General features: G+C 45.0%; 1 pseudogene; it reads right to left on the bottom strand.

Annotated features, from left to right (window-relative positions):
- Positions 1-4,024: 4,024 nt before the first annotated feature.
- LOC137096000 (zinc finger protein ZFP2-like) overlaps positions 4,025-22,874 on the bottom strand; it is a 42,076-nt pseudogene continuing 23,226 nt past the window's right edge.

Below are 22,874 nucleotides of genomic sequence, written 5' to 3'. Positions count from 1 at the left end.
TTCACAAATGTATTGAATTCTATTTTGGGGTCTACTGTATTCATGGTGTCTCCAATGTATGGTGAAGGCCCCTGGTCCCCTTCCCTTCTGTGTACATCCAACCCTGGGAACGGAGAGTCCTCTACCCTCAGTAAAGATCCCTCTAGCCATCTCCCAAACCTAGACATGGAATCCCTTTTTGTGTGAAAGTGACAGACAGACAATCTCTTTATCACTAGGTCTGTTTTGCACTGTTTACCTGGCCAGGTGTGTCCAGAGGTCTAGGATTCCCACAGATGCAAAGGCTAAGCAAAGGTGAATAAATGACCCTTTTGAGTGGATACCCGGCCCTCTGGCTCTGTGGCAGGATCACCTTTTGTCTTCCGTGCCTGGCACTGTTGCCTTCTTCGGAATGAGACATTAAGTCAATCAGGGAATCACCTGCACACCCACGCCATCTCCCTCCTCTGTTTTGCCCCCTCCGCAGGGTGTCCTCGCAACGGAATGGACCTTCGAACCCTCCAAGAATCGGCCGTTCTTCCTGCCATGGGGAACCTCTCCTTCCCATTGTGATGCCAACGGGATCCCCACCAATCATGGCATGAATCCCAGCTGTCTCCTTTCACAGCCAATCAGGAGGGAGGCGTGGGAGGTCTGAATGGCTGTGAAATTGTACTGAAAGTCATGGTTTTCTCTGCAAAGGTGCGCTTGTGCATCATCGAGTGGGAACTTGGTACTTGCCTCCATTTTGGCCAAAGTGTGATGAACTTCTGTGGTTGGCCTTCAATCCCAAATGACTTTGTTCTCTGTCCTGTCCGATCTGACTTAGTGGAACCTCACCAGGTCCCTTCGTTTATTGGGGGCTGTTTTTAAGTATAAGTAATTGTTTTATATGCTTGTGGTTTTCTCTTTTGTTGCATTGTATGTTTATTTTTTGCGTTGTTCCAGGCACATTGTGTTGTATGTAAGCCACTCCCCAGTCCCAGAAAAATCATAGAACCAAAGAGTTGGAAGAGACCTCTTGGACCATCCAGTCCAACCCCCTTCTGCCAAGAAGCAGGAATATTGCATTCAAATCACCCCTGACAAATGGCCATCCAGCCTCTGCTTAAAAGCTTCCAAAGAAGGAGCCTCCACCACACTCCGGGGCAGAGAGTTCCACTGCTGAACGGCTCTCACAGTCAGGAAGTTCTTCCTAAAGTTCAGATGGAATCTCCTCTCTTGTAGTTTGAAGCCATTGTTCCGCGTCCTAGTCTCCAAGGAAGCAGAAAACAAGCTTGCTCCCTCCTCCCTGTGGCTTCCTCTCACATATTTATACATGGCTATCCTATCTCCTTTCAGCCTTCTCTTTCAGGCTAAACATGTCCAGCTCCTTAAGCCGCTCCTCATAGGGCTTGTTCTCCAGACCCTTGATCATTTTAGTCACTCTCCTCTGGACACATTCCAGCTTGTCAATATCTCTCTTGAATTGTGGTGCCCAGAATTGGACACAATATTCCAGGTGTGGTCCAACCAAAGCGGAATAGAGCATGGGGAGCATGACTTCCTTAGATCTAGACACTAGGCTCCTCTTGATGCAGGCCAAAATCCCATTGGCTTTTTTTGCCGCCACATCACATCACATCCAAGATCTTTTTCACACGTATTGCTCTCAAGCCAGGCGTCCCACATTCTGTATCTTTGCATTTCATTTTTCTGTCAAAGTGGAGTATCTTGCATTTGTCACTGTTGAACTTCATTTTGTTAGTTTTGGCCATTCATCTCTCTAATCTGTCAAGACCGTTTTGAATCCTGCTCCTGTCCTCTGGACTATTGGCTATCCCTCCCAATTTGGTGTCGTCTGCAAACTTGATGATCCTGCCTTCTAACCCTTCATCCAGGCCTGTAGTCATTAATAAATATGTTGAACAGGACCGGGCCCAGGACGGAAAGGACATTTAATCATCTACCAAACTCAGAAATTTTGTATTTTGTCTGTTTGTTTGCTTTGCTCTGTTAGAAATGTAATATAATGGACTGGTTGCCCTGACACGACAAATAAATAAATCCCAAATAGATTCCTGCAGTGCACTCCTTGTTGGGGGGCCTTTGAAGACTGTTCGGTAGCTTCAAATAGTCCAATCGGCGGCAGCTAGATTGCTCGCCAGTCTGCGACCGAGCACAACTCAACGTGCTGGCTTTAGCCTATAAAGCCCTGAGGTCTTTCTGTGGGGAAAAAGTCATGGGAGCTGGAGTCCAAAGAAATAACTTTGGACTAATAATGTAATAACACAGGAATCTTTATTACATTTTGGACACTGTTATGCGTGTGCTATCCAAAAAAAGATGGTTCTCAACTGTGTTCAAAAGTAGGGGGCCCTGGCGCTTTGATTGATTGATCGTGTCAGGGCAACCAGTCAGTTCTATGTCTGGGGGACATGAGAGAAGCCTCCTCGCAGGATTGCAAGACATCCAGGCGTCCCCTGGGCAACGTCTTCGTAAACGGCTGATTCTCTCGCCACAGAAGCGACCAGCATGCAAGTCACTTCTGGATTTTTGCATAAAACATTCAAAACTTTCCAAAACTTCAGAAGTGATTCATTAATGGCCGATGTGCATGCGCAATAGGGGGAAAAATGGCAGAATGTGGGGGAAATTTGAGGGGCTTCTCTCTCCCTCGTTTTTGAGCGATCCTGATGAAACAGTGGCACAACACATCCTCCGCTGTTAGCATACCAAATTTCAGAATGTTTAGATGATACGCTGAATTTTAGGAATTTTAAAAAAGAATTTAGGAAATACATTAAAAACAAAAGAGCAACAACAGACCTCACGACCTCTGAGGATGCTTGCCATAGATGCAGGCGAATGCCTCTAGAACATGGCCATATAGCCCGAAGAAACCCACAAGAACCTAGTGATTCCAGCCATGAAAGCCTTCGACAATACAAAGAGCAACCTCCTTGAATTGTTTAGGGAATGACATAAGGTAACGGGATCCGTCCCCCCAACTTCCAGGCATATTCATACATCTACCCATTTATGGTAATTTTGCAACGTTCTTCTCTCATATTAACCAAAAGAAGAAACCAATTATCCACCAATTCCTCATTTTCATAGATTCCTACAGTTGGAGGAAAACCCCAAGGACCATCTGGTCCAACTTCCTTCTTCCTGGCAGAAGGGGGCACCACCACAACCACTGACAGTTGGCCAATTGGCCATGGACTAGGGAATGATGGGAGTTATAGCACTTGGAACCCGTTTGGATATCAAAAACACCAGAATTTACTTCCGGCATCTGAAAGATCCCAATGGAAACAGACATGCTTAGTTAATATATAACTGATCAGAAGTGACAAGTACATTTTAAAGTGGTGGCAGATATTCAATGCACATTGTCCTTGTTTCTTTCTGAATCTTCAGCAGGGATTCCCAAACTGGATTCCTTCAGGATTTCTTGGACTTCAACACCCAAAAGCCTCAGCTGCCTTGGTCCAAGATCAGGGATTTTGGGACACGGAGTCCCCAGGAGGTGGAAGGCCAGGCCTTGGGAAGGGGGGCTCCTGAGATGGGACAATGCTTCCATGGCAGAACGGCTCTTCCCATCAGGAAATGCTTCCTACAGTTTAGGTGGAAGGTTATTTCCTGCAACGTGAATCAGTTGTGTCATATCTTAGTCTCCAGAGCAGCAGGAACAACTGGCCCTTTTCTCCTCAATGGGACATCCTTCCAAATATTGGCTCTCCTGTCCTCTCGGCCTTTTTCCTCCTCCAAACTAAACATCCCCAGCTCCCTCAGCCATTCCCTATCGCCCTTCTCTGGAGAGATTCTAGCGTCCCAAAATCTTGCTGGAATGGTGCTGCCCAGAACAGAACGCAGGGTGATTCCAGGGGAGGCCTGATCCACGTCTAGAAGAGAGTCCACGAAAACTTCCACTAAAACCCTCACGCTCCCATTGGGACAGCCTAAAATCACACTGGCTTTTTAAACTGATGTAGAACACCTTATTTTTTTTAAAAAAGGACAATTTTTATCCAAAGACAAAAACCAAAAACAAAGCATGTTGATACAAATTACAAATTTGGTCTTTAATGTTCTTTACACAAATTATAATTTTGGTACTGTTATTAAAAAGTCCTACATTCTTTGTCTTCCATTCTCTGCAGTTAGGGAGATGTGCTGTGTCTCCTCATGGACCCTTGGCCATTAAACAGTACAAAACAACCAGTATCTATGTATCAATGTGTTAAGTTGTTCAATCACTCAATCAATTATAACACTGAATTACACAATGCATACATTACATACAATAAGATTATTATTGTCTCAACACCATGGGCAAAATCTATATAAACATCAATTATTCAATCAAGAAAAACATCTATAACAAACATTAAGCAATAAGTTCTCATTCACAACATGCTGTGACTTCTCAACCAGAAGACAGTCCAGAATTTATAATCAACTATTCCCAATACAATGAAGTCCAGAAAAGGGTGACAGGGACATGGCTGGAGCCCCAAATTCTAACCGAGGGGCAACAGAGCCAAGACGGGAGACGAGGGTATGAAGAGATGACCTTCTCTGCTACCAAAGAGCTCTTCTTTTTCAGAACCCTTTTCTCCAGAGATCTCAGCTGCTGCTCCTTTCAGCAAACCTCCACAGATCACCCTAGAAGCCTGGGATGGGTTTCTTATGGAGGAGGCGAGGGGAACCCCTTCGGAGCTTGCTGCAATACGGAGAAAAATCCCCTTCTGAGTGAGACCTGCTCCCAGTAGCCGCCGACCAAGGCCACACAAACTAGTCCATGGTAGAGAGAGAGAGAGAGAGAGAGAGAGAGAGACAGGTGCCGGCCTTCCTCTTTCCTTCCAATATTTTTGAAAGAGAGCTCAGAAACTGAAAGGCAGGTCTCCTCTAGCGGCGCATGAGTTCCGTGATGTTTATTGTATGCTGAACATCCTCTAAAGCTCTTCCCACATTCCGTGCATTTATATGGCTTCTCTATTATGTGGCTCCTTTGACAGCAATGTAGATAGATTTGGAAGGAATCGAGATAGTTACTCTGACTGAAACTTTCTCCACATTCTATGCACTTCTATGGCTTCTGTACTGAGTGAGTCATTTGGTGGGAACGTAGAGTGTCACTGCAACTGAAGCTTTTTCCACATTCCATGCATTTATGTGGCTTTTCCCCTGTGTGGGTCCTTTGATGGGACCGTAGATGGCTACTCTGACTGAAGCTCTTTCCACATTCCATGCATTTATATGGCTTCTCACCTGTGTGGATCCTTTGATGGGAACGTAGACTGCCACTCTCACTGAAGCTCTTTCCACATTCCACGCATTGATATGGCTTCTCCCCTGTGTGGATCCTTTGATGGGACCGTAGAGTGCCACTCCGACTGAAGCTTTCTCCACATTCCATGCATATATGTGGCTTCTCCCCTGTGTGGATCCTTTGATGGGAACGTAGATGGCTACTCTTACTGAAGCTTTCTCCACATTCCATGCATTTATATGGCTTCTCCCCTGTGTGGATCCTTTGATGGGAATGTAGAGTGCCACTGTCACTGAAGCTCTTTCCACATTCCATGCATTTATATGGCTTCTCCCCTGTGTGGATCCTTTGATGGGAATGTAGAGTGCCACTGTGACTGAAGGTCTTTCCACATTCCATGCATATATGTGGCTTCTCCCCTGTGTGGATCCTTTGATGGGAGCGTAGAGTGCCACTCTGACTGAAGCTTTCTCCACATTCCATACATTTATGTGGCTTCTCCCCTGTGTGGATCCTTTGATGGGAATATAGTTTGTCACTGCGACTGAAGCATTTTCCACATTCCATGCATTGATATGGCTTCTCCCCGTGTGGATCCGTTCATGTATAGTAAGAGAACGTTCCCTATTAAATTGTTTTCCACACTCCATACACTGATGTAACTTCTGCCCTGTGACAGATCGAGGATAGGGAGGTAGAGGGCTTGCCATTCTTTTACATTTATAATTCAAATATGATGCCAGATGTTCACAGATACAATCTCCTGAACAGCACAGTTTTCTTAATTGCTGTAGCCTTCTGCTCGCTTTCCCATAGCTTTTTTCAGCACAATCTTATCCCCCTCTCTTAATTCCACAGGTATGTAGTGTGAAATGTATTTTTCTAGAACTTATTTTGTCTTGTTGTCATTGCTGTGTATCTTGAGGTCACTTTGGACTTACTCCTCGGGCAAAGCTCTCACAAGGCGTTCTTCGCAGAACTTGTTCAGAAGTTACCTGCCAAACAAATGAGAGGAAAATCTCTTCAGGAGTTGAACGGGGAAAGGTGTCATGGAACATGAAAAAGAAGTCATAGAATCATAGAATCAAAGAGTTGGAAGAGACCTCATAGGCCATGCAGTCCAACCCCTTGCCAAGAAGCAGGGATATTGCATTCAAATCACCCCTGTAGGAAATCAGCCACAGTGCTGTAGGAAACCCAGGGGAAGAGGGAAGGTGCCCATTGCCTGGTGACAAATACTTTGAAACTTGCCCAATAATGATCAATCCTTCCTCAGGTACAAAGGGGACGGTGCCCAAAGTTTCTCTATGTGTGATTTCTTACACTGCCAGGTATTCAGGGAGGGGCCTTTCTCATTCTCAGCCAGGGGGGTCCTGGGCCTCTCTCAACTACAAACTCTTGAATCCTGCAGGGAACAGACATAGGATTTCAAAGGGGAAGCAGGCTCTTCTCCTCCTTGGAAGGGCAGGCGCTAACTTTTCTGAGGCTGCAGGGATTCTTCCTCCGCGTGGCTTTTTGAGCCTTTACCTGCTTGCTGGATTATAATTAAAACCTGCTAATGAGAACTGAAAAAGTAAACTGTGATAAGAACTGCGACAATAATAAGAGATTTTTTTTTACAATGTTAAGAAGGAAGTCAACACAAGGCTAACACCAATCATGAAGAATCAACATCTGACCAGGAAACTGAGATGGAGTCAACATATTCCACGATGGAAGATAGAACATATGCCCTCCAGTAGTTGCCACCTGCTCGCCCACAGAAAGCCATACCTGATAATCTAGAGCTGATGTGGTTGATCTAATGCAATTTTCTGAATCAGCACCCCAAATAACCCCAAAAACAGCCCCAAAAACCACGACAGCAAGAAAAAAGGTTTTGGTTGGGCTGTTATTATCCGTAGATTTCATTAACATTCGTGTTAAAAAAAAGAAAAGAAGGGGAGGGATCTGCTTTCCCATTACAACTCTTCTGTTTGACAATGGGAGATAATCATAATAGTTCCTTTGGAGGACTCTCTCTCTCTCTCTCTCCTCCAACCACGCCAGGGAAGACCCCAGAAGGCGAGGGCAATGGTGCTGGCCTCCTTCCTTCCTTCCTTCCTCTCCTTCTCTCTCTTTCCTCCAACAGCAGCACACCATTGATTATGGATTTCAAGCACTTCTATTCCGCCCTTCACACCCTGAAGGGGACTCCGGGCGGAGCACAATATACACATGGCAAACATTCAGTGCTGGGACATGAATACATTATATGCATACATAAACATTAAAAACATTTGTCTCAACATTAAAATACACAGTTTAAAACTGTCTTAATCATCCGTGTCAAATCTAATCGGCCTGGTAACAGGGGATTTTCCCAGGCTCAGGCAGGCCTTCAAATGCTAATGAAGGCGATCAACTGAAACATTCACACCTAACTGTAGCAGGGAAGAGCTCTTTGCCCCACCCCAGCCATTCCACAGATATATAAACCCATTGTCCTAATTCCAAGAGACCTCACTACCTCTGAGGATGCTTGCCACAGATGCAGGCGAAACGTCAGGAGAAATGCCTCTAGAACATGGCTCTATAGCCCGAAAAAACCCACAAGAACCTAGTTTCTCATTGCTTTATTGTTTAGATCAGCAGAGTGGGACACAGCCACGCCTGGCAGGGGGACGCCTAGTAGTAGTAGTAGTAGTAGTAGTATTAATAATAATACTAATACTGTTTCTTTCTGGCCTGCCCCCCTCCTCAGGGCTCGAGGCCTCCCTCCCTCCCTGCCTGCCTAGGCCAAAGGAGAAGCCGAGGAGGCCCCAGGCCGGGCCAGGGAGGGAGGGAGGCCACGGCCTGCTGGGGAAGGAACGAAGGAAGGAAGGAAGGGAGCTCACCTCCGGCGCCGAAGAGAGAGGGAGAAAGCCCCCCTCCTGGCGGGATCCACGCGAGAGAGGGAGAGGGAGAGAGGGAGGGAGGCAGCTAGGCCGCAGCAGAGAGAGAGAGGTTGGCGCCCGCCCAGCCTGGCCCCCCTTCCTTCCTTCCTTCCTTCCTTCCTTCCTTCCTTCCTTCCTTCCTTCCTTCCTTCCTTCCTTCCTTCCTTCCTTCCTTCCTTCCTTCCTTCCTTCCTTCCTTCCTTCCTTCCTTCCTTCCTTCCTTCCTTCCGGAAGTGAGCTCAGAGGGAAGCGCGTCACCCTCCCCTCCCCTCTCTTCCTGCCTCTCTGGGAAGCGCAGGCCTCCCTCTCGCTCTACTCCCGCCCGGTCTCAAGATGGCGCCCACAGAGACGGTGCCCCAAGGAGGGCGGGGCTTAGCCTCCACACAGGAAGAGAGGTGTGGGCCTGCCAAGGGAGAGAGAGAGAGAGAGAGAGAGAGAGAGAGGCAGCCATGCAGCCAAGAAGAGGAGGCTGAGGGAGGTGGCTTCCCCTTCCTTCCCTCCTCCCTGCCTTCCTTCCTTTTTTCCTTCCCCCCCCCCTTTCCCCCTTTTTTCCTTCCCCCCTCCTTCCTCCCTTCCTCCCTTTTTCCTCCCTCCCTTCCTTCCTCCCTTTTTCTCCTTCTTTCCTTTCCCCCTTCTTTCCTTTTCCCTTCCTTCCTCCCTATCCCTTCGTTCCTCCCCTTTTTCCTTCCTTCCTTTTTTCCTTCCTCCCTTTTCCCTCCCCTTTCTCCTTTTTTCCTTTCCCCCTCCTTCCTCCCTTTTTCCTTCCTTCCTTTTCCCTTCCTTCCTTTTTCTTTCCTTCCTCCCTTTCCCCCTTCTTTCCTATTCCCTTCCTTCCTCCCTTTCCCTTCCTTCCTCCCTTTCCCCGTTCTTTCCTATTCCCTTCCTCCCTTTCCCTTCCTTCCTCCCTTTCCCCCTTCTTTCCTTTTCCCTTCCTTCCTCCCTTTCCCCCTTCTTTCCTATTCCCTTCCTTCCTCCCTTTCCCTTCCTTCCTCCCTTTCCCCCTTCTTTCCTATTCCCTTCCTTCCTCCCTTTCCCTTCCTTCCTCCCTTTCCCCGTTCTTTCCTATTCCCTTCCTCCCTTTCCCTTCCTTCCTCCCTTTCCCCCTTCTTTCCTTTTCCCTTCCTTCCTCCCTTTTTCCTTCTATCCTTTTCCCTTCCTTCCTTTTTCTTTCCTTCCTCCCTTTCCCCCTTCTTTCCTATTCCCTTCCTTCCTCCCTTTCCCCTTCTTTCCTTTTCCCTTCCTTCCTCCCTTTCCCTTCCTTCCTCCCTTTCCCCTTCTTTCCTTTTCCCTTCCTTCCTCCCTTTCCCCCTTCTTTCCTATTCCCTTCCTTCCTCCCTTTCCCCCTTCTTTCCTTTTCCCTTCCTTCCTCCCTTTCCCTTCCTCCCTCCCTTTCCCCGTTCTTTCCTATTCCCTTCCTTCCTCCCTTTCCCTTCCTTCCTCCCTTTCCCCCTTCTTTCCTTTTCCCTTCCTTCCTCCCTTTTTCCTTCTTTCCTTTTCCCTTTCTTCCTTTTTCTTTCCTTCCTCCCTTTCCCCCTTCTTTCCTATTCCCTTTCTTCCTCCCTTTCCCTTCCTTCCTCCCTTTCCCCTTTCTTTCCTTTTCCCTTCCTCCCTCCCCTTTCTCCTTTTTTTCCTTCCCCCCTCCTTCCTCCCTTTTTTCCTTTTTCCTTCCTCCCTTTTTTCCTTCTTTCCTTTTCCCTTCCTCCCTTTTTCTCCTTTCCTTTTCCCGTCCTTCCTCTTTTTTCCTTTCCTTTTCCCATCCTTCCTCTTTTTTCCTTCCTTCCTTTCTTCCTTCCCCTTTCCCTTTTCCCTTTTTCCTTCCTTTTTTCCTTCCTCCCTTTTTCCTTCCTCCCTCCCTCCCTTCCTTCCTTCCTTACTTCAGTCCTCCTCCCCCCTCCTGGGAGTCCATCACCCAGAATCCCCAACCTTGGCTCAAGGCAGCTGAGGCTTTTGGGAGTTGAAGTGAGCAAGGGGGAGGGCTGGGGCCTGGGAATCCCCGCTGCAGAGAGTGGAGGGAATGCCCCCCTTGGACTACAACTCCCACCGTCCCTGCAGAAAGGCCTGGCACCAGGACTGGGGATGCTGGGAGTTGGAGCCCCAGAGGAGGCGTCTCCCAAAGCCTGAAGGCAAAGCCCCTCTTCCTCATGGCATCATCAATATCCTGTCTGTGTGTGTGGAAAGGGACAGGGACCGCCCGCCTGCCCTGGCTTGACCATATTCAGCTCACTTTGAATGGCAGCTCTTGACTGAGGATGTTTTGACCCTGTTGGGAATGGGACCCAAGAGAGCCAATGCCCACAACCCTTATTGCTGCTGTTGGATTGTAGAGAAGTGTTCTGGATCCACGTGGTCTTTGGCAGAGAGGACACACGTGCTGGTGGGTGGCCTTTGCTTCTTCCAGAATTGGACCCAGGGTCATTCCAGGTGAGCTCTAACCAAGGCAGGACAGAGAGGCACCATGGCTTCCCTCCATCCGAACACTAGACACCGTTGGATGCAGCCCAGAATCCCATTGGCTTTTTCAGCTGCTGCATCACACTCTTGGCTCATGTTCGCCCGTGAGAGCCCAGAGAGAGGAGAGATCTGTGGCCTGGAAGGAAAGGCAGGCGGAAGGGGGAATGGCAGAGAGGGGCGGGAGGATGGATCATGTCAATTCCCTGTTAAGATCGAAATAAGAATGAAAGAGGGGAGGGGGAGATGACTGATAGAGGTGAGGCCCCTCTTCCCATCATCAAGGCCAAAAGGGAGGTCACAAGATGGGAGGCTCTTCAAGCCTTCTCTAGGAATGTTTATCTATGATCCTGTTGCTTACTGTTTTCTGTCTGTATGTTCTGGTATGCAGCTTCCTTTACTCTATGCTTCCTGAGAAGTTATAAAATGAGCTGCAGACCACATGTTCTCTCTCTCTCTCTCTCTCTCTCTCTCTCTCTTTCTCTCTCTCTCTCCTTGTGACTATGTGACCTGGTGATAGCTGCTTTGTTACAAGAGAGATGCCCTGGCCGGATGGCACAGAGAATTATCTCAAACATATCTGAAAATGGACTGATACGTTTTGTACCTGTGTATGCTGAACACATGAAGGCTGTGAGTAAACCAATAATGATATATATTTTTTATCAAAGTCTACTTCATTTTGTCTCTTGAGAGCATGATGTAGAACAGTTTGTTTTATGGGGGAGTCTATATGTTTTTGGGCACTGAGGAAGACTTCTGAAGCTCCGCTGTTCTTATGCACTGGCAAATCTCTGTTTTCTTAACAAATCAGAGATATCAGGTTATTCAGTCTAACAACTGAAACCATTGCCTTGCATAATTAGATCTGGTTGTATACCAAAAGAGATGATTCTCCTCTATGTATGTACTGATGATTTTAACCTGTTAATTGTTTAATTGCTGTTCTGTATGTATGTATATTTGACATAGGCATCGAATTGTGCCTTCTTTGTAAGCCGCCCTGAGTCCCCCCTCGGGGGTGAGAAGGGCGGGGTAGAAGCAATCGAAATAAATAAATAAATAAAATAAAGGGGTTTTGGCTCTTCTCTGAAAGGCCAGCTTTTCTAAAAAGTTATGATCCCAAAAGGTGTTTTTCCAAAAGGTTAGGAATGCCATTTTCCAAAATGGGGAGGGTCCTTCTCTCTCCCCTTCCCTCCCTCCCTCTTCATCCCAAGAGACAACCATCCATGTTCATTTAGCTATCTATCTCTATATAACAATATAAGGAAAAGGAATGTATGCATGGGGTTCATTTCCTCTGATGGATCGGGAGTCCCCGAGAAATCAGTCTCCCGGGACCTGAAGGCAAAGGCTTCCTTCCTTCCTTGAGGCATCTAGAATATATGTTTGTGTCTTCATCCCTGGAGACAAGGATCGAGGATATATTAACCCAATGTCCAAAATGCAGGAAGGTTTGATTGGTTTCCTTGTTATATAAAGGGTTTATCTAGATAAATAAAAATGTCATGTTCGTTTGTGGGATTAACAGAACTAAAAACCACTGGACAAATTGGCACCAAAATTGGACACAAGACACCTAACAACCCAATGTATCTCAGTTCTTGTGGGTTTTTTCGGGCTATATGGCCATGTTCTAGAGGCATATAGCCCGAAAAAACCCACAAGAACTGAGTGATTCCGGCCATGAAAGCCTTCGACAATACATTAACCCAATGTATGTCCTTCACTCAAAGAAATTGATTTTGTCATTTGGGAGTTGTAGTTACTGGGATTTATAGTTCACCTACAATCAAAGAGCATTGTGAACCCCACCAACGATGGAATTGAACCAAACTTGGCACACAGTTCTCCCATGAACAACATAAAATACTGGAAGGGTTTGGTGGGCAGTGTCCTCTGGTTTTGGAGTTGTAGTTCACCTACATCCAGAGATCACTGTGGACTCAAACAATGATGGATCTGGACCAAACTACATGAATACTCAATATGCCCAAATGTGAACACTGGTGGAGTTTGGGGAAAATAGAATCCTGACACTTGGGAGTTATCGTTGCTGGGATTTATAATTCGCTTACAATCACAGAGCATTCTGAACCCAACCAATGATAGAATTGGGCCAAACCTCCCACACAGAACCCCCATGTGGGCCACAGCAACGCGTAGCAGGGGATGGCTAGTTATAAAATAAATTATTTACCATTTACATGAAGCTGTTGGGAGAGCTCATCCAGAGTTTCGGAGTACGATGTCCCCTGTACCAGATGACGTGCAACTCTACTACTCCTTTCTACCTACTGCTAAGGAGGCTCTTCAGGTCTTGAATGAGTGCTTGGCAGCCGTACCGGGCTGGATGAGAGTGAAAGAATTGAAACTGAATCCATACAAGACAGAGGTCTTCTGTATGGCCGAGCACTCCATCTTGGGTTGCCTTTGAAGACTGTTTGGAAGCTTCAAAGAGTCCAATGGGTGGCAGCTAGATTGCTCGCCAGTCTGCTACCGAGCAAAAGGCACAAGGCATTAGTTGTGGCAGGCGGGCAGGCAGACTTACACCCAGGCCAGAGGTAACTTTGGCCTGGCCCAAAGATGTTGTAGGGCACACACAAACCAACCAGTGCCTCCCAGTCAATTTCACTTATGAAATGAATTGTTAAAAAATTGACCAAACAGTTTCCCAACACTAATTCTTCTCTCCCAAACGTTTTCTCTTCCCTACGTTTTCTCTCTCTCTCCAAATGCTTTATGCCTTTCTTCCTTCTCCCTCTTCCTCTCTCCCTCTCCCAAACATATCCAGCTCCCTCAGCCATTCCCTATCGCCCTTCTCTGGAGGCATTCTAGCATCTCAAAATCTTGCTTGATTTCTGCTGCCTGGAACTGGACGCAGGGTCATTCCAGGGGAGGTCAGATCACAGCATAAAAGAGAGTCAACTAAAACTTACCCGGATCTAGACCTCACGCTCCCATTGGGACAGCCTAGAATCACACTGCCTTTTCTAAACTGATGTAGCACACTTCGATTAAAAAACACACACAATTTTTTATCCAAAGACAAAAAAAACAAAACAAAGCATATTTACACAAATTACAATTTTGGTATTTAATGTTTTTTACACAACTTATAATTTTGGTACTTTTAAAAAAGTACTACTTAACAAATGTAAAGTGAAGGACACACACCTTGCACAATAAGAGCGAAACTAACAGACAACAAACACTAGTCTATAAAACTCTCAGTCACTATATGACATTTATCTCTGTTCCTTTAAATGCTGTTCTATACTTCATCAATTTAGTTAATTTGTCCATCTCGACTAATTCATGAATCTTCATAAGCCGTTGTCATCACTCTTTTGTCTTCCATTCTCTGCAGTTAGGGAGATGTGCTGTGCATCCTAATGGACCCTTTGCCAAAGGTGGGGATTAAACAGTATAAAATAGAAATCAAACAGATATCTATGTATCAATGTATAAGTGTTAAGTTGTTCAATAAGTAAACCAATTATAACACTGATATCATATACAGTCAGAGTATTATTGTATCAGTACCATGGGCAAAATCTATAGAAACATCAGTTATTCAATCAAGAAAAACATCCATAATAAACATTTTCAAGTGCGAGCAAAAACCCACGGAGAAGTCTCCCCTTAGAGAGATACAGGTCAATGACAGAAAACAAGAGAGATCTAATCGTTTAACCCACCTCGGGAAATGGTATATAACCTGAATATCCAAAAGGCCTCTCTCTGAAGTAAAATTATTTTAAAGTCTTCATGGGGTTGTGCGGTTACCGTTTTTAAAAACCACAAAATCTGAAGCTAGTGTGTGTGTGATTTTTCAGTGAAATGGGAATAGTCTCAATGGCTTTATTTCTAATGCAGGATTATGTTCAAGAATTCTAATTTTTAAAGGTCTGGAGGTCATGCCTACATATAGCAGTGAACATGGACATTGTATGACATACATCACTTTCTCTGTATTGCAGTTGGTGAAACTACAAAGTTGTATGTTGAGTTGCATTGTGTGGTGTGAGAACTGTTTTACTTTAAGAGATTGAATGCAACATGCACAGTGCCCGCAACTCATGTGACCCCTAAGATTAGATTTGCTGATAGTATAGGGGGTTGTGAAGTCAGATCTGATCATCATATCCCTAAGATTCTGGGTTCGTTTGTTGGCTATCATTGGTACATTCTTGCATTCTGGAGTGTCACTGGCCAAGTGTCAGTGCTTTCTAATTATTTTCCTGATGTGTGGAAAATATGTGGTTAACCTAAGTGGCCATATAATACGGTCATTAGGTTTCCTCACCATATCGCTTAGTAAATCATTTCTATTTGTGAACTTAACTTTTCTAATAGCAGTATTGATGATACTTGTGGGGTGCCCTTTTTCTTTGAATTGTTTCTCAAAAGTAAGGACCTCTGGTGTGACCTCCTCGGGGGGCAGTGGTGTTTTCGTTTTAATCTCATAAGTGTGGCATAGCATAGGCTAGTTTTTAATCTATGATGGTGGTACTTATTTATCATGCAGGAGTGAACAAAACAGTTGTATTGCATTAAAAAACAATCAAGCAAAGAAAAAACAAAGAAAGCACAAAGTTTGCAAACTTGGCATTCTATTAAATGTCCTTTGATCAGTAGCTGGCCACTTGGGGAACATGAGAGGAGGCTCCCCACAGGATTGCAAGACATCTGGGCGTCCCCTGGGCAAAGTTTTTGTAGACAGCTAATTCTCTCATTCCAGAAGCGTCCAGAAGCAACTTGCAGCATTATGGTGGTAGGTGTTGCAATGCATGATGGAATTTTATCCGTGGGTTTTCTTATTGCCTTTCTTATATACCATGACATCTAGAAAGTTTATATTTTTTATGGCTATGGTTACCAGTGAATTTGATGTTATCATGTATTGTGTTAAGCCAAATACTAAAGAAGATTGCAGATTCTTCTGATTTTCAAATTTTAAAAAATATCATCGATAAACCTGCCATCGTATAGAATATCTGGCAAAAAAACTGCTGTTTTTGGTGTCATGTAGGATGTGGGTTTCTTCCAAATTTGAAATCAAAAGATTTCCCCCTGAAGCGGCCAAAGGACTTCCCATCGCGACACCAAAAATCTGTAGATAGTATTGGGTTTTAGATCTGAAAATATTATATTCCGGGACAATGTCTAACAAATCCATTAAAATATGAGAAGCTGGTTTTTGGGGCTCACGTATGTTTAGCAATTCTTGTTCTAGTTTGATCTAATGGTATGCTCTGTTATATCCAGAGTCATTAAGATGGATTGTGGTGGTATGGTAAGGTCCTCTATGATCTTTATGAAATGTTTAGTATCTTTAATATAAGACTACACGAGGGGTACAAATGGTTGTAAATAATAACCCAAAAACTGCTCTAGGGGTTCCAGGATGGAGGAAGAGTCAGATACAATAGTTCTCCCTGGAGGAGGTATGTTTCCTTGGTGTATTTTAGGTGGAACATAGAACACTGGAATTCTGGGATTCTTGTTTGGCAGAAATCCAAATTGCTGATTTGAGATGCATCCTCAAGTGAGTCCTTCCTCACATACTGTTCAGATGAAAAAACGTATTTTGTCTGTAGGATCCTTAGGGATAGATTTATAGAAAGAAGTGTCTCCTGGGTGTCTCTCTACCTCTTTGATGTAATCCGTTTCATTTAATGGAACTGTTGCTCCTCCTTTATCTGCCTTCTTCCAGATGTATCCTTTCATGTTGGCCAATCTTTTTATGGTATTCATTTCGATGGATGTCATGTTGGAATGGGTGTAAATTTTGTTCCGGGACAATCTGTCTATGTCTCTTTCAACCACCTTTTCAAATGCCCTGATGGTTATATTATCCGTGTGTGGGGAAAAATTACTTTTGGGTTTAAAATCATTAAACAGCCTCAAATACAGAAAAGGGGTTCACTCTAAGCAGCGATAAGTACACACAAAGCAAGACTCATTGTCACGCGTTCCAGAGCTCTCCCGGTATAAAGCCCGAGGTTTAGTAAACAAACACAAGATAAGCCCAGACCATATTTACTTACAAGTCTTCAGTCCGGCTTTTTTACAGTGTCAGAAACGAATAGAGAACATACTGCAAGTCGCTTTTGGTGTGAGAGAACTGGACGTCTACAAAGACATTGCCCAGGGAATGCCCAAATGTGCTCCCATCTTGCTGGGAGGCTTCTCTTGAGTCACCGCACGGGGAAGCTAGGGCTGTCAGATGGGAGCTCTCTCTGTCTCGCGAATTCAAACCGCCAAACTTCAAGTTGTGGCAGCCATTAGCAGAAAATAAAATAATAATAAAGGGAAATCACAATAATTTAGAATAAAAGGGAAGATTTAAGTTCTCACCTGATCCTTTGAAAGGAAAAGACCATTTCTAAAGAGGGAACTTCCTCATGCCTGAGAAACCTACAGATGTTATTGATCGTCACTGGACCTTGGTCAGTCAGAAGTGTTTGCTGTAGCCGATGTTTACTGTAGCCGATCAACAGTATCGAGCCAAGACTTGGAACATCTAAGGTCAAATGGTGAGAGAGCGCCATCCTCTGACCACTTAACGTAAATAGCAGGCAATTTCAGAAAAGCTTTATCCTAAGTAATTTCCTTCATGATCTTCATATTAAGAAATACGTTATAATGAAGTTATAAGGCTGAATTAATTAAAGGAGAATACCTTGATCAAATCTTATGTTATAAGCATATAAAAGTTATAAGTCAATTAGAGATTTAAGGCATTACACTTATAAGTGTCATCTTAGGGTAACGGGTGAAGGTTGGGATAAGTTACATAATCAAGCGGATGTTTGGGTTCACAACGTGGCTGCCAAGACCTGATAAAGATGTTTTTGGCAACTATATATGGAAATGCCTATTAATGATTGTATTGTGTAAATGTCAGACTCTTTCTGCGCATGTGTGGAAAGGTTGATATTATGCTATAAATACTGAAGCGATTCAGATCTCCAAGGTGTCAGCCCCTTGTTTCCTGTACACCCTACACTCTGCAGAGATAGGAATAAACGCCTGGAAATCAGACATGCTGTCTCTCCATCTTCTTCCTTCTCCAAAAGCACTCTAACGAATCTCGGGTGACGTATATTCCGCAACAAAGTCAGCAGTTCAGCCAGCACAAGGGTTTAACCCATTGCGCCAGTCCTGCTAAAATAATACAATTGCAGCAACACAGTGGGAGTAACAATGAAGACAAGTTAATTAAGGTCAGGAGTCCAATTGTAGAGCACTGCAGATCCAGGTCAGGAGCAAGAAGAAAGGTTAACAGTTCAAGAGTCACATGCCAGGAGTTCATTCAACAGAGCTGATAAAATAACAAGAGTACAAACCGAATTCAAAGTCCCAAAGTCAAGCCAGAAAGTCAGGGATACAAACAAAGTCCTGGTTCATAAATGAAACCAGAAGTCAGTCCAGAACTATTCAGGATACAACAAAGTCCAGAAAAGGGTGACAGGTACATGGCTAGAGGCCAAAATTCTAACCGAGGGGCAACAGAGCCAAGACGTGAGACGAGGCTATGAAGAGATGACCTTCTCTGCTACCAAAGAGCTCTTCTTCTTCAGAACCCTTTTCTCCAGAGATCTCAGCTGCTGCTCCTTTCAGCAAACCTCCACAGATCACCCTAGAAGTATGTGACGGGTCTCTTATGGAGGAGGCGAGGGGAACCCCTTCGGAGCTTGCTGCAATACGAAGAAAAATCCCCTGCTGAGTGAGACCTGCTCCCAGTAGCCGCCGACCAAGGCCACACAAACTAGTCCATGGTAGAGAGAGAGAGAGAGAGAGAGAGAGCCAGGTGCCGGCCTTCCTCTTTCTTTCCAATATTTTTTGAAAGAGAGCTCAGAAACTGAAAGGCAGGTCTCCTCTAGCGGCGCATGAGTTCAGTGATGTTTATTGTATGCTGAACGTTCTCTAAAGCTCTTCCCACATTCCGTGCATTTATATGGCTTCTCTATTATGTGGCTCCTTTGAAAGCAATGTAGATAGATTTGGAAGGAATCGAGATAGTTACTCTGCCTGAAACTTTCTCCACATTCTATGTACTTCTATGGCTTCTGTACTGGGTGAGTCCTTTGGTGGGAACGTAGATTGCTACTCTGACTGAAGCTCTTACCACATTCCATACATTTATATGGCTTCTCCCCTGTGTGGATCCTTTGATGGGAATGTAGAGTGCCACTGCGACTGAAGCACTTTCCACATTCCATACATTTATGTGGCTTCTCCCCTGTGTGGATCCTTTGATGGGACCGTAGAGTGCCACTCACACTGAAGCTCTTTCCACATTCCATACATTTATATGGCTTCTCCCCTGTGTGGATCCGTTGATGGGACCGTAGATAGCCACTCTGACTGAAGCTCTTTCCACATTCCACGCATTTATGTGGCTTCTCCCCTGTGTGGGTCCTTTGATGGGACCGTAGAGTGCCACTCAGACTGAAGCTTTCTCCACATTCCATACATTTATATGGCTTCTCCCCTGTGTGGATCCTTTGATGGGAACGCAGACAATCTCTACGACTGAAGCTTTCTCCACATTCCACGCATTTGTGTGGCTTCTCCCCAGTGTGCGTCCTTTGATGGGAACGTAGAGTGCCACTCTCACTGAAGCTTTCTCCACATTCCATACATTTATATAGCTTCTCCCCTGTGTGGATCCTTTGATGGGAACGCAGACGATCTCTACGACTGAAGCTTTCTCCACATTCCACGCATTTGTGTGGCTTCTCCCCAGTGTGCGTCCTTTGATGGGAACGTAGAGTGCCAGTCTCACTGAAGCTTTCTCCACATTCCATACATTTATATGGCTTCTCCCCTGTGTGGATCCTTTGATGGGAATGCAGACGATCTCTACGACTGAAGCTTTCTCCACATTCCATACATTTATATGGCTTCTCCCCTGTGTGTTTCCTTTGATGGGAACGCAGACTATCTCCACGACTGAAGCTCTTTCCACATTCCATACATTTATATGGCTTCTCCCCTGTGTGGATCCTTTGATGGGAACGCAGACCATCTCCACGACTGAAGCTTTCTTCACATTCCATGCATTTATATGGCTTCTCCCCTGTGTGGGTCCTTTGATGGGACCGTAGATGGCCATTCTGACTGAAGCTCTTTCCACATTCCATGCATTTATATGGCTTCTCCCCTGTGTGGGTCCGTTCATGTACAGTAAGATTACGTTCGCAATCAAATTGTTTTCCACACTCCATACACTGATGTAACTTCTTCCCTGTGTCTGACCTAGGATAGGAAGGTAGAGTGTTTGCCATTCTTTTACATTTAGAATTCAAATATGATGCCAGGGGTTCACAGATATAACCTCCTGAACAGGACAGTTTTTGTATTGCTGTAGCCTTCTGCTTGGTTTCCCAGGCCTCTCTTTTTACAGCAAAATCTTATTTCCCGCCTTAACAGCACACGTATGTAGCCTCAAAAATATTTTTCGAGTACTTATTTTTCTTGTTGTCATTGCTGTGTATCTTGAAGTCACTTTGAACTTACAGCACTCCTCAGGCCAAGCTCTCACAAGGTGTTTTTCGCAGAACTTGTTCTGAAGTTACCTGCCAGAGAAATGAGAGGAAAATCTCTTCAGGAGTTGAACAGGGAAAGATCTCATGGAACACGAAGAGGAAGTCTAGTGCTGTAGCAAACCAAGAGGAAGAGGGAAGCTGCCCATTGCCTGGTGACACTTGGCAAACTATGAACAATCCTTCCTCAGGTACAAAGGGGACAGGCACAAAGATTCTCTGTGTGCGATTTCTTACACTGCCAGGTGTTCAGGGAGGGGCCTTTAGAATCCTCAGCCAGGGGGGTCCTGGGCCTCTCTCAACTACAAACTCCAGAGTCCTGCAGGAAAGAGACATAGGACTTCAAAGGGGAAGCACGCTCTTCTCCTCCTTGGAAGGCCAGACTCATAACTTTTCTGAGGCTGCAGGGATTCTTCCTCCGTGTGGCTTTTTGGGCCTTCTCCTTTTGAGTCCACCCTCCCCTCCTGTCTTTGCCGGCCCCTCTGCCCTCCTCTTCCTGCCTCCTGAAGGCACTGACATCCTTCCCGCCCTTCCTTTGCTCATGAATGGGGAGCGGTGGATGTGTTGCAGCCACCCCAGGCTTCACGGATTACCTCCAGCTCCGCAGTGTGGTGTGTCTGTTTTAAAAAATGTGTTTCTTTAAAACATGATGTCATGAAATCTACCTTTGAGACAACAGGGCCGAAGCCTGCATGACAGTGGCTGTCATCTTGGAAGGCAGGCAGAGCAGGAGGAGGAGTCAAGCCGACTCCTGATTGGGGATAGCAATTGGGGGAGGAGTCGGTAGAGAGAAAGAAAATAAGCTGTCAGCTTTTGACAGAGAGGGAGAAGTGTCTTAACATCAGACAGGGAAAGAAGTGATTTTTAGGAGAGGAAGCTAGATAGAGCAGGGATCTGACAGAAAAGGAAGAGCTTTTAGTGAGCCTTAGGTTTAGGGAATAGGCTGAGACAAAAGACTAGGATTTTATTGTGTTGTTAGGGCCAGTAAAAGAAAGATTTGTCTCCTTATACTAGGGACAGTATAGGGGTGCTTATTGCCCTGTGCAGACAGGAGTCTGTTCTCAAGTGATACTGTGTCTAAAGATAGAACAGTATGTTTAAGGAGTCTCACAGTTGTTAAAAGCTTTTCTGTCAGGGGAACTATTTGTTTAAGTAACCAAGTTTCTGCAACTGAATCACGCTTCTGTACCACTCAATTCTATGAGTTGTTGTTAATATAAAGTTCAATAAACCATTTCTAGTTAACTTTTAACTGGTGTATGCCTCAATCTATCCATTTCCTCAGAACTCACTCTGTCAAACCCATTTTAAAGTCCAGTCATCCAGTGAGGAAGCCATAGAAGAATCAAGAGCTCAAACACCCCTTACCTATAACACATTCACACCTTTGGTTCCTCAGGCCAATAATTCTGAGGTGGTGGCGGCTTATACTACCAAGAACATTCGGTCATCTATAATATTTTATTCTCTCTTGCCTTGAGGTGGCAGAGGTGGGATTGATTTGTTTGTTCCCCCCTGCCCAGATATCCTTTAAATTCGCTATACATGAGCTTGTGTTCCCGAAACACAATTGTTTAGGTATTACTGTTTTAAACATTTCTTATTAATGGTTTATGAGTTGTAATTCATTTTAAAGGAAAGGGATGAGAATGTAGACCTGGAGACTGGGATTGCATCAACCTCTGCACCAGGTGGGCTTTGGAGAGGAGGGCATCCCATCATGGGGAGACCGCAGAAGAGAAGGCCCTCTTGGCTTCCATGGGTGCTCATATTTATACAGACTTCATGTCCATGTAACATTGCTTTTAGCTGCACCCTCATTTTTTATACATCCTTTACTTAAAAGGGGGGGGGGGAGAGAAAAAAGGGGGGAAGGTAGGTGACCTCTGGTCTCTCCCAATCTAGTCTCAAAGAAAGCTAAGATCATACGCTTCACCTTCTAGACCTCTCTCTATTTACTCTTTTCTCATATTAAAATTATATTTTCCTGTTCAATCCTTTTTCCAGAAACCATTTCCTCACCTCTGATGTCCCTTAACAGTATTGTAAGAAGTTTTATGAATAGAAGAGGCGAGAGCGGGCATCCCTGCGGGGTCCCTGTTTGACTTTCCCATGGCTTGCCTAGGCTTCCCTTTGCAATCCCTTGTGCCTTCTGTCTAGTGCCGTGGCTCCCAACCTTTTTTGGGACCAGGGGCCACTTTGGCCAGGGACCCCTCTCCAACATTAGTACCCAAAGGGTTACGAATCAGTTTTTGGTCAACATTAGATTTGGTTTGGTTATTTGGGGTGCTGATTCAGAAAACTGCACTGGAGAGAACACATCAGCTCTAGTTTCTGACACAGAACAACATATGCCATCCAGGATTCACCATCCGCTTGTCACAAGAAATATAGCGTGCAGATTTGATATGATATATGGTTTGAATGAAACTGAATGAAAGAGAGAATGAATGAGAGTGAATAATTTTGAAGACACCAAAATCATTAACTACCTAAGGCAACAGACACGATGGCTCTGGAACGTCCCCTCTCAAGTAGCCGAGCCAAACCTGCTCCTTGGCAGCCATGAAGCAAATGGAGAGAAGAGTCAAGTGCGTGTGGCATTCAGAGCCTAGCAAGTCAAATCCACAAGGTCTAGATACTAAACTGAATTACATACAGAATTCTTAAAAATGAATCGGTTGAACCTGGCTCAATCCCTCTTCAAGGGGCTCA

This window comes from Anolis sagrei, chromosome 2, assembly GCF_037176765.1.
Source record: "Anolis sagrei isolate rAnoSag1 chromosome 2, rAnoSag1.mat, whole genome shotgun sequence".
Classification (NCBI taxonomy): domain Eukaryota; kingdom Metazoa; phylum Chordata; class Lepidosauria; order Squamata; family Dactyloidae; genus Anolis; species Anolis sagrei.
Note: the sequence above shows the minus strand (reverse complement) of the source record. Positions and strands in the feature narration are given on the sequence as shown.